Source organism: Lolium rigidum, chromosome 2, assembly GCF_022539505.1.
Source record: "Lolium rigidum isolate FL_2022 chromosome 2, APGP_CSIRO_Lrig_0.1, whole genome shotgun sequence".
Taxonomy (NCBI): Eukaryota; Viridiplantae; Streptophyta; class Magnoliopsida; order Poales; family Poaceae; genus Lolium; species Lolium rigidum.
Genome location: NC_061509.1, coordinates 55,587,688 through 55,605,161, shown reverse-complemented (window position 1 = coordinate 55,605,161; position 17,474 = coordinate 55,587,688).

The following is a 17,474-nucleotide window of genomic DNA, read 5'->3' as shown; positions in this document are numbered from 1 at the left end:
GAGGAATCTATCCATCACTACTTCGCCCTTCTTTCACTCTTCCACCGAGGAATCTATCCATCACTACTCCGAAGCATAACACTCTTGCCACGGCAATGAAGCCGACAAAGACATATCCTATCTGTCATCGCTCTCCTTTTTTCACTTTTCCAGTGTCACGGTACTGCTTTCCCGATTATCACTAGTACCTAATTTTACACTTGCAGGTGTATGAGATACAGATCAATACCAAGAAAAAGTATGCGATTATGCCACCCCCAACAAAAAAAGACTAAAATGCGGAGTACAATCGGAGTTCTCCCTGGTTTTCCACCACTGAAGAGACCCACTGAGAAACAACGTCCTACTAGATCTGACGGTAGGGGCAAAACGAGCAAGGCTGCACAAGAACCCGAAGAAAGTAAGTCGGTCACTGGATCTACGTCAAAGGACAAAAAGAAAAGGGTCACGCTGAGCGTCCCCCGGGGGATTAGATTTCTAATCCCCCGGGTGGACAGCCGTTGGATTAGCTTGATTGGACCGTCCAGATTATGACACATGTCACAGTATACCTCAATCCCACTTTTGCTACCATAATGTACCAAAGTAGCAAAAAACGATTCGTTTGTAGCAAAATCAACACAATTGTAGCAAAACACGGTTCACCCAAAATACACACAGATCTCGTCGGAGACTCGCCGGAGACCTCGCCGGAGACGATGTAGCAAAAATGTTGTACTATTGTAGCAAAAAAAATCTGGTATTGTAGCAACACCGACATCATCGGAGAGCTCGCAAAAAAAAAGCTCGCCGGAGATGTCACCCGGGAACTCGCCGGAAACCTCATCGGAGACATGGTAGCAAAAATAATATGCTAAAGTAGCAAAAAAACACAAAAAATGTAGCAGTTTTTTCTGCTATTATAGCAAAACCGATCTCGTCGAAGACTCGCCGGAGACCTCGCCGGAGGACTCGTAGCACATCCGCCGTGCCATGGTAGCAGAGCAGGCCGCCGCATGGAGCACCACCGCCATGCCATGGTAGCAGAGCAGGCCGCCGCATGGAGCACCACCGCCATGTCATGGAAAACTTGAAGAAGTCCACCGACGGCGGCGTCTTTGGAGCGACGGCCGGAGAAGCTCGAGCCCATGGGGGCGGTGGGGGTAACAGAAAGGTGTGCCGGTGGAGATAGGCCACGTGAGGGGAGGAGAGTGGCGGTGAGGGCTGGCTCCTAGGCGGCGGCGGTGGTGGAGTAGGAGCAGGCGACGGGAGAGAACGTCGTAGTCAAGCACGGGAGAAGGAGGCAGAGGAGTTGGTGGCGTGAGGTGGAAGACGATCGCATCTGGGCTGGGCACACGAAGGAAGAGATAAGGCTTGAAGGAGATAACGACATTTGCACGTGGGTGGGCCCAACATCGTTACACGTTCTGCGTACAGCGAGCGTCAACCGACCCGGACGATGAGAAGCACGATCCCCCGGGGGAAGCGCAGTGTTTTCCAAAAGAAAAAGGCCACGCAGAAGGCCAGAGAAAATAGACCAGGCATTGGTCGGATTTATGAGAGAAGCCAAGTTTCATCGTCGCTTCATCCACAAAGTCACGGGTAATCCATTTGACAAGCTCAAAGGAGTTTTTTTTTTGAAAGGAATACGGTAGGGGAAACCCCTACAGCAATTTTGTTTTTAAATAATAAAAACCTAAATTCGTATCCCTGAAGACTTGAACCTGGGTGGCTGGATTGTACATCCACTCCCCTAACCAAGTGAGGTAGGCTCAAAGGAGTTCAACAAACACAACACCGGTGACTTCCCACAAAAGATAATCCTCGACAATACAGTTGGAGACACATGGCGTGTGAGACTGGTAGAGTAGAGGAAGTGGATCATCATTGAACATGGATTAGTACAGTAAAAGTAAGGCTCATTCCCCCGTCCCCTTCTCTCTCCTCCTTCCCCCTTGAGGGTCTCTAGAGAGGGCCTGGTCGGAGATGGCGAAGGAGGGGCACCGGAGTAGATATTAGGGTTAGTTTTTTAGGTTTCGGTTGTATGCCGGTAGATTGGAGTAGGGCTCAAGGTTGTCTGGATCAGATCTTGAGCATCTTGTGCTCGTTGTTGCTTCTTCTTGGGCTCCGGTGGTCGGAGACAGGGAGGCTCCCCACCCTAGGGATCTCCGTGTAAAGATCCGTGCCTGCTGCCCCTGGACTCGGGATGCTAGGCTACTGCTTCTTTCTCCTCTTGCCGGCCATGGAGGCGAGGGGATGAGGAAGGACGGTGCCAGCATCGGCGAATCTGGAGGCAGATGAGGGTTTTCTTCTAGTCTGGCGTGTCGACGCCACGTCAGGCTATCGTCGTTGGGAGGCTACGCCAAGCTCTCAAGGAGGAAGGAGGTGAAGCTCACTCCGGCGATGAGCCCCTGCTTTAATAAGCGTCTTCCCCACCTCTACTTTGGTGGTCGAGTCCACCTCCTTCTCCTCTTGGCCGGCCTCGGTGGCGAGGGAGAGGAGTGGGTTGGTGCGGCTGCGACGACCTCGCGCAGGTGGTGCTCGGGGTTCCTGGAGCGTGCGACCTCGGCAGCAGCCTCCAAGCGATGGCAAACTCCGGCCGCCGCTATCTTCGGCCAAAGGATGGCACTGCGGCGCTCAATCTCCAATTTGGTTTGAGCTTCATCCTCCTTCGGTGGAGGATCTTCTCCGACTCCGGCGTGGCGGTGAGCGGCGCTTCTTCCCCAAGTGGTCTCGTCCCCGGTGGAGGAAGCGGCGGTCGCGCAGGAAAGTTAACAACTGCCGACGACGCCTCTGGACTTGATCGCATTTTTGCGCATCTTCATGAGGTGTTTGTTAAAACAATAGGGACTCAGTTGTAATTTTTCCTTTTCTTGGTGTCCTTCCTGTAATTGTACTCCCACCGACGATATAATGCATGCTCCAGGCCTTTCGAGGCCTTTTCTGTTTTTTTTTTTAAAATTGAACATGGATTGGATGAGTTCGTAGAAGACAACGGCATTGCAGAAGGTGACAATCTGTTCTTCTCTTACACCGTGAATTCATCAATGAGGTGGCCATATTTGGGAGCAATGGCCGCTGAAAAAAAATCCCCGGGCACATTGAGGGTTACAACAAGTAGATACTAGACCTAGAACAACTTTTGATTCCTACCAATGTGAAATCACTTGCATGTAATCTGTCTATTTATGAACTTACAAGTACCAGTGGTTTGATTATGTTATTTATCTATGACCCATTAGTAGAATTTCTGAATTACGCCTGCTCTTTGTTGTTGTATTAGATTATAATTCATGTCATGATGTATATACAATCGACACACACCCATATTCCACCAATTACTAGAACTTGCCAAATATGCCCCACCATCTATATTTCAAGTAAAATCGTAATCCGAACTGCATTAGAAACATCATAGCCAATCATGTCACAAGTAATGGTCTTAAGATAATTACTGTAGGATAACGTTGCATAGAAAACAAAAAATTTCCTATCGCGAGAACGCAATCCAAGCCAAGTGATACGTCTCTGACGTATCGATAATTTCTTATGTTCCATGCCACATTATTGATGATATCTACATGTTTTATGCACACTTTATGTCATATTTATGCATTTTCTGGAACTAACCTATTAAAAAGATGTCGAAGTGCCAGTTGCTGTTTTCTGCTGTTTTTGGTTTCAGAAATCCTGGTAACGAAATATTCTCGGAATTGGACGAAATCAACGCCCAGGTTCCTATTTTCACCGGAAGCATCCAGAACACCCGAGAGCCGCCGGAGGGGGCCTCGTGGGCCCCAGACGACAGGGTGGCGCGACCTGGGCCCTGGCCGCGCCCCCCTATGGTGTCGCCGCCTCGTCGCCCCTCCGACTCCGCCTCTTCGCCTATTTAAAGGTCCCTGACCTAAAACCTCGATACGAAAAAAGCCACGGAAGAGAAACCTTCCAGAGCCGCCGCCATCGCGAAGCCAAGATCTGGGGGACAGGAGTCTCTGTTCTGGCACGCCGCCGGGGCGGGGAAGTGCCCCCGGAAGGCTTCTCCATCAACACCACCGCCATCTTCATCAACGCTGTTGTCTCCCATGAGGAGGGAGTAGTTCTCCATCGAGGCTCGGGGCTGTACCGGTAGCTATGTGGTTCATCTCTCTCCTATGTGCTTCAATACAATAATCTCATGAGCTGCCTTACATGATTGAGATTCATATGATGATGCTTGTAATCTAGATGTCGTTATGCTAGTCAAGTGAATTTTACTTATGTGATCTCCGGAGACTCCTTGTCCCACGTGTGTAAAGGTGACAGTGTGTGCACCGTGTGGGTCTCTTAGGCTATATTTCACAGAATACTTATTCACTGTTATGAATGGCATAGTGAAGTGCTTATTTATATCTCTTTATGATTGCCATGTGTTTTGTATCACAATTTATCTATGTGCTACTCTAGTGATGTTATTAAAGTAGTTTTATTCCTCCTGCACGGTGTAATGGTGACAGTGTGTGCATCCGTGTTAGTACTTGGCGTAGGCTATGATTATGATCTCTTGTAGATTATGAAGTTAACTATTGCTATGATGGTATTGATGTGATCTATTCCTCCTACATAGTGTGAAGGTGACAGAGTGTGCATGCTTGTGTTAGTACTTGGTTTAGTCGTGTTGATCTTTCATGCACTCTAAGGTTATTTAAATATGAACATTGAATTGTGGAGCTTGTTAACTCCGGCATTGAGGGTTCGTGTAATCCTACGCGATGTGTTCATCATCCAACAAGAGAGTGTAGAGTATGCATTTATCTATTCTGTTATGTGATCAAAGTTGAGAGTGTCCACTAGTGAAAGTCTATTCCCTAGGCCTTGTTCCTAAATACTGCTATCACTTGCTTGTTTCTTGTTTTACTGCGTTACTCATCGCTACCATATTACCACCATCAACTACACGCCGAGCAAGCTATTTTCACGGCACCGCTACTACTTGCTCATACTTATTTATACCACCTGTATTTCACTATCTCTTCGCCGAACTAGTGCACCTATTAGGTGTGTTGGGGACACAAGAGACTTCTTGCTTTGTGGTTGCGAGGGTTGCATGAGAGGGATATCTTTGACCTCTTCCTCCCTGAGTTCGATAAACCTTGGGTGATCCACTTAAGGGAAACTTGCTGTTGTTCTACAAATCTCTGCTCTTGGAGGCCCAACACTGTCTACAAGAATAGAAGCACCCGTAGACATCAAGCTATTTTCTGGCGCCGTTGCCGGGGAGGAAAGGTAAAAGGTACTCACACTCCGGATCTCGGCTACTAAGCTATTTTCGCCGTTGTAAGTACTCGAAGCTATTTTCTTTAGATCCTGCAATTGCATCTTTTTGTTTCTTGTTTACACTAGTTTGGCATAATGGACAACAATGAGCTTCTTATTCTATTTCCTGATTTAAGACATGGATGGTTTGATGCGAAAATTAAAAAACCTATGGAATCTTATTTGCATGCTGGTAGTAATATTAGTATGAACGCTTTGGACACCATTGTTGATGATGATATAGAAAGTTCTAAGCTTGGGGAAGCTGGTTTTCATGATCTTTTTAGTCCCCCAAGCATTGAGGAGAAAATTTACTTTGATGATACTTTACCTCCTATTTATGATGATTATAATGATAGTAGTCTTTTAGTACCACCTGTAATGGAGGATAAATTTGATTATGATTACAATATGCCTCCTATATTTGATGATGAGAATAATAATGATAGCTACTTTATTGAATTTGCTCCCACTACAACTAATAAAATTGATTATGCCTATGTGGAGAGTAATAATTTTATGCATGAGACTCATGATAAGAATGCTTTATGTGATAGTTATATTGTTGAGTTTGCTCATGATGCTACTGAAAGTTATTATGAGAGAGGAAAATATGGTTGTAGAAATTTTCATGTTACTAAAACACCTCTCTATGTGCTGAAATTTTTGAAGCTACACTTGTTTTATCTTCCTATGCTTGTTACTTTGCTCTTCATGAACTTGTTTATTTACAAGATTCCTATGCATAGGAAGCATGTTAGACTTAAATTTGTTTTGAATTTGCCTCTTGATGCTCTCTTTTGCTTCAACTACTATTTGTTGCGAGTGCATCATTAAAACTGCTAAGCCCATCTTAATGGTTATAAAGAAAGAACTTCTTGGGAGATAACCCATGTGTTATTTTGCTACAGTACTTTGTTTTATATTTATGTCTTGGAAGTTGTTTACTACTGTAGCAACCTCTCCTTATCTTAGTTTTTTGTTTTGTTGTGCCAAGTAAAGTCTTTGATAGTAAAGTGAATACTAGATTTGGATTACTGCACAGAAACAGATTTCTTTGCTGTCACGAATCCGGGCCTAATTCTCTGTAGGTAACTCAGAAAATTATGCCAATTTACGTGAGTGATCCTCAGATATGTACGCAACTTTCATTAAATTTGAGCATTTTCATTTGAGCAAGTCTGGTGCCTCAATAAAATTCATCTTTACGGACTGTTCTGTTTTGATAGATTCTGCTTTTTATTTCGCATTGCTTCTTTCGCTGTGTTGGGTGGATTTCTTTGTTCCATTACCTTCCAGTAGCTTTGAGCAATGTCCAGAAGTGTTAAGAATGATTGTGTCACCTCTGAACATGTGAGTTTTTGATTATGCACTAACCCTCTAATGAGTTTGCTTTGAGTTTGGTGTGGAGGAAGTTTTCAAGGGTCAAGAGAGGAGGATGATATACTATGATCAAGAAGAGTGAAGAGTCTAATCTTGGGGATGTCCCCGTGGTTCATCCCTGCATATTTCAAGAAGACTCAAGCATCTAAGCTTGGGGATGCCCAAGGCATCCCCTTCTTCATCGACAAATTATCAGGTTCCTTCTCTTGAAACTATATTTTTATTCGGCCACATCTTATGTACTTTACTTGGAGCGTCTGTTTGTTTTTGTTTTTGTTTGAATAAATGCTTGTGTGGGAGAGAGACACGCTCCGCTGGTTCATATGAACACATGTGTTCTTCGCTTTATCTTTTAGTGTTCATGGCGAAGGTTAAAACTGCTTCGTTCATTGTTATATGGTTGGAAACGGGAAATGCTACATGTAGTAATTGGTAAAATGTCTTGGATAATGTGATACTTGGCAATTGTTGTGCTCATGTTTAAGCTCTTGCATCATATACTTTGCACCTATTAATGAAGAAATACATAGAGCTTGCTAAAATTTGGTTTGCATGATTGGTCTCTCTAAGGTCTAGATATTTTCTGGTAAAAGTGTTTGAGCAACAAGGAAGACAGTGTAGAGTTTTATAATGCTTGCAATAAGTTCTTATGTAAGTTTTGCTGTACCGGTTCATACTTGTGTTTGCTTCAAATAACCTTGCTAGCCCAAAGCCTTGTACTGAGAGGAAATGCTTCTCGTGCATCCAAAACCTTGAGCCAAAACCTATGCCATTTGTGTCCACCATACCTACCTACTATGTGGTATTTCCTGCCATTCCAAAGTAAATTGCTTGAGTGCTACCTTTAAACAATTCAAAATGCTTCTCAATTTGTGTCAATGTTTTATAGCTCATGAGGAAGTATGTGGTGTTTATCTTTCAATCTTGTTGGGCAACTTTCACCAATGGACTAGTGGCTTCATCCGCTTATCCAAAATTTTTGCAAAAAGAGCTGGCAATGGGATTCCCAGTCCCAAATTAATTAACCAAAATAGACACTCCTTCATGGTATGTGATTGTTGGACGGCACCCGAGGATTCGGTTAGCCATGGTTTGTGAAAGAAAGGTTGGAAGGAGTGCCACCCAAAAATAAAAATAATTCATGGGAGCCGCTCTTTGAAGGTTTGTCTGGCAAGGGGGTTAGAGTGCCCACTACCATTCGTTGACAACAACAAACACCTCTCAAAACTTTACTTTTATGCTCTCTTCATGTTTTCAAAATAAAAGCTCTAGCACAAATATAGCAATCGATGCTTTCCTCTTTGAAGGACCATTCTCTTTACCTTTATGTTGAGTCAGTTCACCTATTTCTCTCCACCTCAAGAAGCAAACACTTGTGTGAACTGTGCATTGATTCCTACATACTTGCATATTGCACTTGTTATATTTCTCTATGTTGACAATTATCCATGAGATATACATGTTACAAGTTGAAAGCAACCGCTGAAACTTAATCTTCCATTGTGTTGCTTCAATGTCTTTACTTTAAATTATTGCTTGTATGAGTTAACTCTTATGCAAGACTTATTGATGCATGTCTTGAAAGTGCTATTCATGAAAAGTCATTGCTTTATGATTCAGTTGTTTACTCATGTCATTACCATTGTTTTGATCGCTGCATTCATTACATATGTTTACAATATGATCAAGTTTATGATGGCATGTCACTCCGGAAATTATCTTTGTTATCGTTTACACTGCTCGGGACGAGCGAGAACTAAGCTTGGGGATGCTGATACGTCTCCGACGTATCGATAATTTCTTATGTTCCATGCCACATTATTGATGATATCTACATGTTTTATGCACACTTTATGTCATATTTATGCATTTTCCGGAACTAACCTATTAACAAGATGCCGAAGTGCCGATTCTTCGTTTTACCGCTGTTTTTGGTTTCAGAAATCCTAGTAACGAAATATTCTCGGAATTGGACGAAATCAACGCCCGGGTTCCTATTTTCACCGGAAGCATCCGGAACACCCGAGAGCCGCGCGGAGGGGCCCTGTGGGCCCCAGACGATAGGGTGGCGCGGCCTGGGCCCTGGCCGCGCCCCCCTATGGTGTCGCCGCCTCGTCGCCCCTCCGACTCCGCCTCTTCGCCTATTTAAAGGTCCCTGACCTAAAACCTCGATACGAAAAAAGCCACGGACGAGAAACCTTCCGGAGCCGCCGCCATCGCGAAGCCAAGATGCGGGGGACAGGAGTCTCGTTCGGCACGCCGCCGGGGCGGGGAAGTGCCCCCGGAAGGCTTCTCCATCAACACCACCGCCATCTTCATCAACGCTGCTGTCTCCCATGAGGAGGGAGTAGTTCTCCATCAAGGCTCGGGGTTGTACCGGTAGCTATGTGGTTCATCTCTCTCCTATGTGCTTCAATATAATAATCTCATGAGCTGCCTTACATGATTGAGATTCATATGATGATGCTTGTAATCTAGATGTCGTTATGCTAGTCAAGTGAATTTTACTTATGTGATCTCAGGAGACTCCTTGTCCCACGTGTGTAAAGGTGACGAGTGTGTGCACCGTGTGGGTCTCTTAGGCTATATTTCACATAATACTTATTCACTGTTATGAATGGCATAGTGAAGTGCTTATTTATATCTCTTTATGATTGCAATGTGTTTTGTATCACAATTTATCTATGTGCTACTCTAGTGATGTTATTAAAGTAGTTTTATTCCTCCTGCACGGTGTAATGGTGACGGTGTGTGCATCCGTGTTAGTACTTGGCGTAGGCTATGATTATGATCTCTTGTAGATTATGAAGTTAACTATTGCTATGATGGTATTGATGTGATCTATTCCTCCTACATAGTGTGAAGGTGACAGTGTGCATGATGTGTTAGTACTTGGTTTAGTCGTGTTGATCTTTCATGCACTCTAAGGTTATTTAAATATGAACATTGAATTGTGGAGCTTGTTAACTCCGGCATTGAGGGTTCGTGTAATCCTATGCTATGTGTTCATCATCCAACAAGAGAGTGTAGAGTATGCATTTATCTATTCTGTTATGTGATCAAAGTTGAGAGTGTCCACTAGTGAAAGTCTATTCCCTAGGCCTTGTTCCTAAATACGCTATCATTTGCTTGTTTCTTGTTTTACTTGCGTTACTACTTGCTACCATATTACCACCATCAACTACACGCCGACAAGCTATTTTACGGCACCGTCTGCTCTTGCTCATACTTATTTATACCACTCGTATTTCACTATCTCTTCGCCGAACTAGTGCACCTATTAGGTGTGTTGGGGACACAAGAGACTTCTTGCTTTGTGGTTGCGGGGTTGCATGAGAGGGATATCTTTGACCTCTTCCTCCCTGAGTTCGATAAACCTTGGGTGATCCACTTAAGGGAAACTTGCTGCTGTTCTACAAACCTCTGCTCTTGGAGGCCCAACACTGTCTACAAGAATAGAAGCACCCGTAGACATCACTAAGATGCAATCTAGAAGACGGGAGCAACGAGGGGATGATCAAGACTAACCCTTGAAGATTTCCAAAGCCTATAAGAGTAGGCTCTTATTGCTGCGGTAGACGATCACTTGCCGCTTGCAAAAGCGCGTAGAAGATCTTGATCACGGTGCCACGATCGGGCAGCACCTCCATACTCGGTCACACGTTCGGTGTTGCTGACGACGTCCTTCTCCCCGTTCCAGCGGGCAGCGGAAGTAGTAGATCATCCTCGGAATCCCGGCAGCACGACGGCGTGGTGGCGGTGTTGATGGAGATCTCCGGCGGAGCTTCGCTAAGCATATGCGGGAGAAATAGTGGAGGAGAGGTGCTAGGGTTTGGGGAGAGGGGCGCCGGCTAGGGCACCCTTGAGGGGTGCGGCCATGGTGGTGGCTTGAGTGGCCGGCCAGCCCCTCTCTCCCCCTCTTTATATAGGTGGAAGCCCCAAGGTTTAGGTCAAAGTGTCCGAATAAGACCCCAACAAAAACCTTCCAAGTGTCCAAACCTAGGGGGAGTGGGACTCCCCCCTTTCCTTGGTGGGGTGGCCGGCCACCATGGTGGGGAGTCCACTTGGGACTCCTCCTCCCTTAGGCTGGCCGGCCAAGGTGGGTGGAGAGGGACTCCACCTTCCATCCTTATTTCTTCTGGACTTTTCTAGAACCTTCTAGAACCTTTCGGATCATTTTAAATCTCATAAAATGACTTCCTATATATGAATCTTATTCTCCGGACCATTCCAGAACTCCTCGTGATGTCCGGGATCTCATCCGGGACTTCGAACAAAACTTCGAACTCCATTCCATATTTCCATATCTACTTAAACGATATCAAACCTTAAGTGTGTCACCCTACGGTTCGCGAACTATGCGGACATGGTTGAGTACTCACTCGACCAATAACCAATAGCGGGATCTGGAGATCCATAATGGCTCCCACATATTCAACGATGACTTTAGTGATCGAATGAACCATTCACATACGATACCAATTCCCTTTGTCACGCGATATTTTACTTGTCCGAGGTTTGATCTTCGGTATCACTCTATACCTTGTTCAACCTCGTCTCCTGACAAGTACTCTTTACTCGTACCGTGGTATGTGATGTGGTCTCTTATGAACTTATTCATATGCTTGCAAGACATTAGACGACATTCCACCGAGAGGGCCCAGAGTATATATATGCCTCAACTCATACTTTCCGGATACTTAATCCCACCTTTTTAACCACCCATTTACGCAGTGGCGTTTGGTGTAATCAAAGTACCTTTCCGGTATAAGTGATTTACATGATCTCATGGTCATAAGGACTAGGTAACTATGTATCGAAAGCTTATAGCAAATAACTTAATGACGAGATCTTATGCTATGCTTAATTGGGTGTGTCCATTACATCATTCATACAATGATATAACCTTGTTATTAATAACATCCAATGTTCATGATTATGAAACTAATCATCCATTAATCAACAAGCTAGTTAAGAGGCTGATACGTCCAATTTGCATCACTATTTTATATCATAATTTGCTGTTATTCATTGATATATTTCATATTGGGACACGATACTTATGTTATTTCATCTATTTTGCATGTTTCATGATTATTTGGAGATCGAGCACCGGAGCCAGGATTCTGCTGGAAAAAGCACCGTCAGGATGCAATATTTCGGAAGATCAACTGTGGAAGGAAGTTTTACCAAAAATCCTATTTTTTCAGATGACGAAGGAAGCCAGAAGGGGGAGCCAGTTGGACCCAAGGTGGTCCCACACCATAGGGCGGCGCGGCCCATGGCCTGGCCGCGCCACCATGTGGTGTGGGGCCCACACAGCCCTTTTCGCCTCCTTTTCTTCGCGAAACCCTTCGTCTCGAAGACCTAAGCCACATAGGAATCCTCACGAAGGGTTACAGCCGCCTCTGCGGGGCGGAGAACACCAGAGAGAAAAGAGCTCTCCGGCGGGCGAGGAATCCGTCGGGGAAATTCCCTCCCGGAGGGGGAAATCGACGCCATCGTCACCGTCATCAAGCTGGACATCATCTCCATCACCATCATCATCATCTCCACCATCATCACCGCCGTCTCCACCGCTGGACATCGTCACCGCTGTAGCAATTTGGGTTTGATCTTGATTGTTTGATAGGGGAAACTCTCCCGGTGCGATTTCTACTTGTTATTGATGCTATTGAGTGAAACCATTGAACCAAGGTTTATGTTCAGATTGTTATCCATCATCATATCACCTCTGATCATGTTCCATATGATGTCTCGTGAGTAGTTCGTTTAGTTCTTGAGGACATGGGTGAAGTCTAAATGTTAGTAGTGAACTATGGTTGAGTAATATTCAATGTTATGATATTTAAGTTGTGGTGTTATTCTTCTAGTGGTGTCGTGTGAACGTCGACTACACGACACTTCACCATTTATGGGCCTAGGGGAATGCATCTTGTACTCGTTTGCCAATTGCGGGGTTGCCGGAGTGACAGAAACCTAAACCCCCGTTGGTATATCGATGCGGGAGGGATCGCGGGATCTCGAGTTTAAGGCTGTGGTTAGATTTATCTTAATTACTTTCTTGTAGTTGCGGATGCTTGCAAGGGGTATAATCACAAGTATGTATTAGTCCTAGGAAGGGCGGTACATTAGCATAGGTTCACCCACACAACACTTATCAAAACAATGAAGATTAATCAGTTGTATGTAGCGAAAGCACTAGACTAAAATCCCATGTGTCCTCGAGAACGTTTGGTTATTATAAGTAAACAAACCGGCTTGTCCTTTGTGCTAAAAAGGATTGGGCCACTCGCTGCAATTATTTCTCTCGCATTTTACTTACTCGTACTTTATTCATCTGTTACATCAAAACCCCCCGAATACTTGTCCGTGAGCATTTGCGGTGAATCCTTCATCGAAACTGCTTGTCAACACCTTCTGCTCCTCGTTGGGATCGACATTCTTACTTATCGAAGATACTTGCGATACACCCCTATACTTGTGGGTCATCAAGACTATTTTCACGGCGCCGTTGCTGGGGAGTGAAGCGCTATTGGTAAGTGGAATTGGTAAGGAAAACCTTTACTTGTTTGTGCTGATTTTATTTCCGCTCTGCTGCTATAAGTCATTATGGAGAGATCTTCTCTTCAATTTCTATTTGGGAAATCTACTACTACTGCAACGGTAGTGGATGAGGCGCCGAGTGAGGAAGTAATACCATATAAAATACCTACGAAAATTATTGAACATGTTATGGATAACCGCTATGAAGGGGATGGAAGCTGTCCATCCTGGTGATCATTCATTGTTTTTGCATGAATTATGCGGGTTATTCAAATGTGCAGGTATTGCTATGAATGAAGTTAGGAAGAAACTATTCTCTATATCGTCTGTCCGGTAAAGCGGCGCATTGGTATAAATTGTTGAAGAATGGTGATTCTCTTGATTGGGAGGACATTGTGCCTTTATTTTATTCCAAATTTTATCCTCCAAGTGAAATTCACAAAGATCGGAACCGCATATATAATTTCTGGCCTCATGATGGAGAGAGTATTGCCCAAGCTTGGGGGAGATTGAAGTCTTTAATGCTCAAATGCCCCATTCATGAGCTTCTCGGTAATGTTATTATTGATAATTTCTATGCAAGACTTTCTTTTCAAGACAAGACCTTGCTGGATACTTCTTGTTCTGGATCATTTACACACAACAAAGAAGAGTTTAAAAGGGACCTTCTTGATCGGATCCAAGAAAATACTGAAGGTTGGGAGAACGACAAGGATAGAGAATTAGGTATAATTTATGATTATAAATGCATTGAAGCTTTTATGGATACTGATAAATTTCGTAATATGAGTGCTATATATGGTCTTGATTCTCAAGTTGCTGCAAATCTTTATAAAGCTTTTGCCTCTCGTTATGAATTGCCTAAGAAGAATTTTGACAAGTATCATGAACCGTATAAAGATAAAATTGATTCATCTATTAATAAATGTGTTGTGGTTGAAACTGCTGATCATGTTATTCCTGAAGCTTATATTGAAAAAACTCCTTTTCCTGCCAAAATGAAGGAGTACTCTGTTATAAATAGTGCGGTTCATAAAAGTGAAAAGAAACCTATAGAACTCGAAGAACAAATAAAAGTTGAACTTCTTTGTTGCAATAGTTAAAGATCTTGTGACTGAAAATGTGGAGGATGGTCATATTATTTTCTCGTGAAGATGCTTCTAATATTGTTTCACATCCTAATAAACCCAAACAAGTTAGTGTTCCTATGCTATCTGTTAGAATTGGTGATCATTGCTATTATGGTTTATGTGATATTGGTGCAAGTGTTAGTGCTATTCCTTATGAGCTTTACACGGAGATTATGCACGAAATTGTTTCTTGTGAACTTGAAGATATTGATGTGGTTATTCAGTTGGCTAATAGAGAAACTATTTCTCCAATTGGTATTGTTCGAGATGTGGAAGTTCTATGTGGTAAGATTAAATATCCTGCTGACTTTTTGGTACTTGGTTCTGTTGCTAGTGATTATTGTCCTATCATTTTTGGTAGACCTTTTCTAAATACTTGTGGAGCTATTATAGATTGCAAGAAAGAGAAAATTTTGACTAAATTTGCTAGTGAATCTTATGAGTTTAACTTCTCTAAATTTACCAAAACTCCTTATAAAGCTGATTTGCCTAGTAATGATTTTAAAATGGAGCAGTGTGCATCTATTGTTCTTGTTCCTAATAATCCTTTGCGGCAACATTTGGAGAATAGCGAGAGTGAAGTTTTTAGGAAAGAAAGAGATGAGCTTGAGGATATTTTTCTTCGCCAACCTATTCTCAAGCATGATTTACCAGGTGGAAGATTTGGGTACAACACCGCCACCAAAGGAAGATCCTGTTTTTGATTTAAAGCCTTTGCTCGATAATCTTAAATATGCTCATATTGATGATAAGAAAATATATCCTGTTATTATTAGTTCTAAGCTTACAGAGTTTGAAGAAGAAATATTATTGCAAATATTGAAGAAACACCGAGGTGCTATTGGCTATACTCTTGATGACTTGAAGGGGATTTCTCCCTCTATTTGCCAACACGCCATTAATATGGAAGATGATGCGAAGCCTGTTGTTGAACCTCAGCGTCGTCTAATTCCTAAGATGAAGGATGTGGTAAGAAATGAGGTATTACGACTTCTTGAAGCTGGTATTATATATCCTATTGCCGATAGTAGATGGGTTAGTCATGTGCATTGCGTTCCTAAGAAAGGAGGAATAACTGTTGTGCCTAATGATAATGATGAGCTTATACCTCAAAGAGTAGTTGTAGGGTATAGAATGTGCATTGATTATCGAAAAGTTAATAAGGTTACTAAAAAACATCATTACCCTTTACCATTTATTGATCAAATGCTAGAAAGATTGTCTAAAAATACTCATTTTTGCTTTCTTGATGGTTATTACGGGTTTTCACAAATTGTCTGTTAAAGCTAAAGATCAAGAGAAAACCACTTTTACTTGTCCCTATGGAACTTATGCTTATAGGCGTATGCCTTTTGGTTTATGTAATGCTCTTGCTACTTTTCAAAGATGCATGTCTGCTATTTTTCATGGCTTTTGTGAGAGTAATGTGGAGGTATTCATGGATGATTTTTCCGTTTACGGGAATTCTTTTGATAGTTGCTTGCGAAACCTTGATAAAGTTTTGCAGAGATGTGAAGAAACTAATGATACGTCTCCGACGTATCGATAATTTCTTATGTTCTATGCCATATTATTGATGATACCTACATGTTTTATGCACACTTTATGTCATATTCGTGCATTTTCTGGAACTAACCTATTAACAAGATGCCGAAGTGCCGGTTCTCGTTTTCTGCTGTTTTTGGTTTCGAAATCCTAGTAACGAAATATTCTCGGAATTGGACGAAACGAAGACCCGGGGCCTATTTTGCCACGAACCTTCCAGAAGACCGAAGAGCATACGAAGTGGGGCCACGAGGTGGCCAAACCACATGGCGGCGCGGCCGGGGGCCCGCGCCGCCCTGTGGTGTGGGCCCCTCGTCGGGCCCCGACTCTGCCCTTCCGCCTACTTAAAGCCTCCATCGCGAAACCCACGATGCGAAGAACCACGATACGGAAAACCTTCCAAAGCCGCCGCCATCGCGAAGCCAAGATCCGGGGACGGGAGTCTCTGTTCCGGCACCTGCCGGAGCGGGGAAGTGCCCCGGAAGGCTTCTCCATCGACACCGCTGCCATCTCCACCGCCATCTTCATCACCGCTGCTGCTCCCATGAGGAGGGAGTAGTTCTCCATCGAGGCTCGGGGCTGTACCGGTAGCTATGTGGTTCATCTCTCTCCTATGTACTTCAATACAATAATCTCATGATCTGCCTTACATGATTGAGATTCATATGATGATGCTTGTAATCTAGATGTCATTGTGCTAGTCAAGTGAGTTTTACTTATGTGATCTCCGGAGACTCCTTGTCCCACGTGTGTAAAGGTGACAGTGTGTGCACCGTGTGGGTCTCTTAGGCTATATTTCACAGAATACTTACTCACTGTTATGAATGGCGTAGTGAAGTGCTCTTTATGATTGCAATGTGTTTTGTATCACAATTTATCTATGTGCTACTCTAGTGATGTTATTAAAGTAGTTTATTCCTCCTACACGGTGTAATGGTGACAGTGTGTGCATCCGTGTTAGTACTTGGCGTATGCTATGATCATGATCTCTTGTAGATTGTGAAGTTAACTATTGCTATGATAGTATTGATGTGATCTATTCCTCCTACATAGTGTGAAGGTGACAGTGTGCATGCTGTGTTAGTACTTGGTTTAGTCGTGATGATCTTTCTTGCACTCTAAGGTTATTTAAATATGAACATTTAATTGTGGAGCTTGTTAACTCCGGCATTGAGGGTTCGTGTAATCCTACGCAATGTGTTCATCATCCAACAAGAGTGTAGAGTATGCATTTATCTATTACGTTATGTGATCAATGTTGAGAGTGTCCACTAGTGAAAGTCTAATCCCTAGGCCTTGTTCCTAAATATCTGCTATCGCTGCTTGTTTACTTGTTTTACTTGCGTTACTACTCGCTGCGTTACTACTTGCTTGTTTCTCGTCCCGGGCAAAGCACTTTTCCGGTTCCGTTGCTACTACTTATTCATACCACCTGTATTTCACTATCTCTTCGCCGAACTAGTGCACCTATTAGGTGTGTTGGGGACACAAGAGACTTCTTGCTTTGTGGTTGCAGGGTTGCATGAGAGGGATATCTTTGACCTCTTCCTCCCTGAGTTCGATAAACCTTGCGTATCCACTTAAGGGAAACTTGCTCAT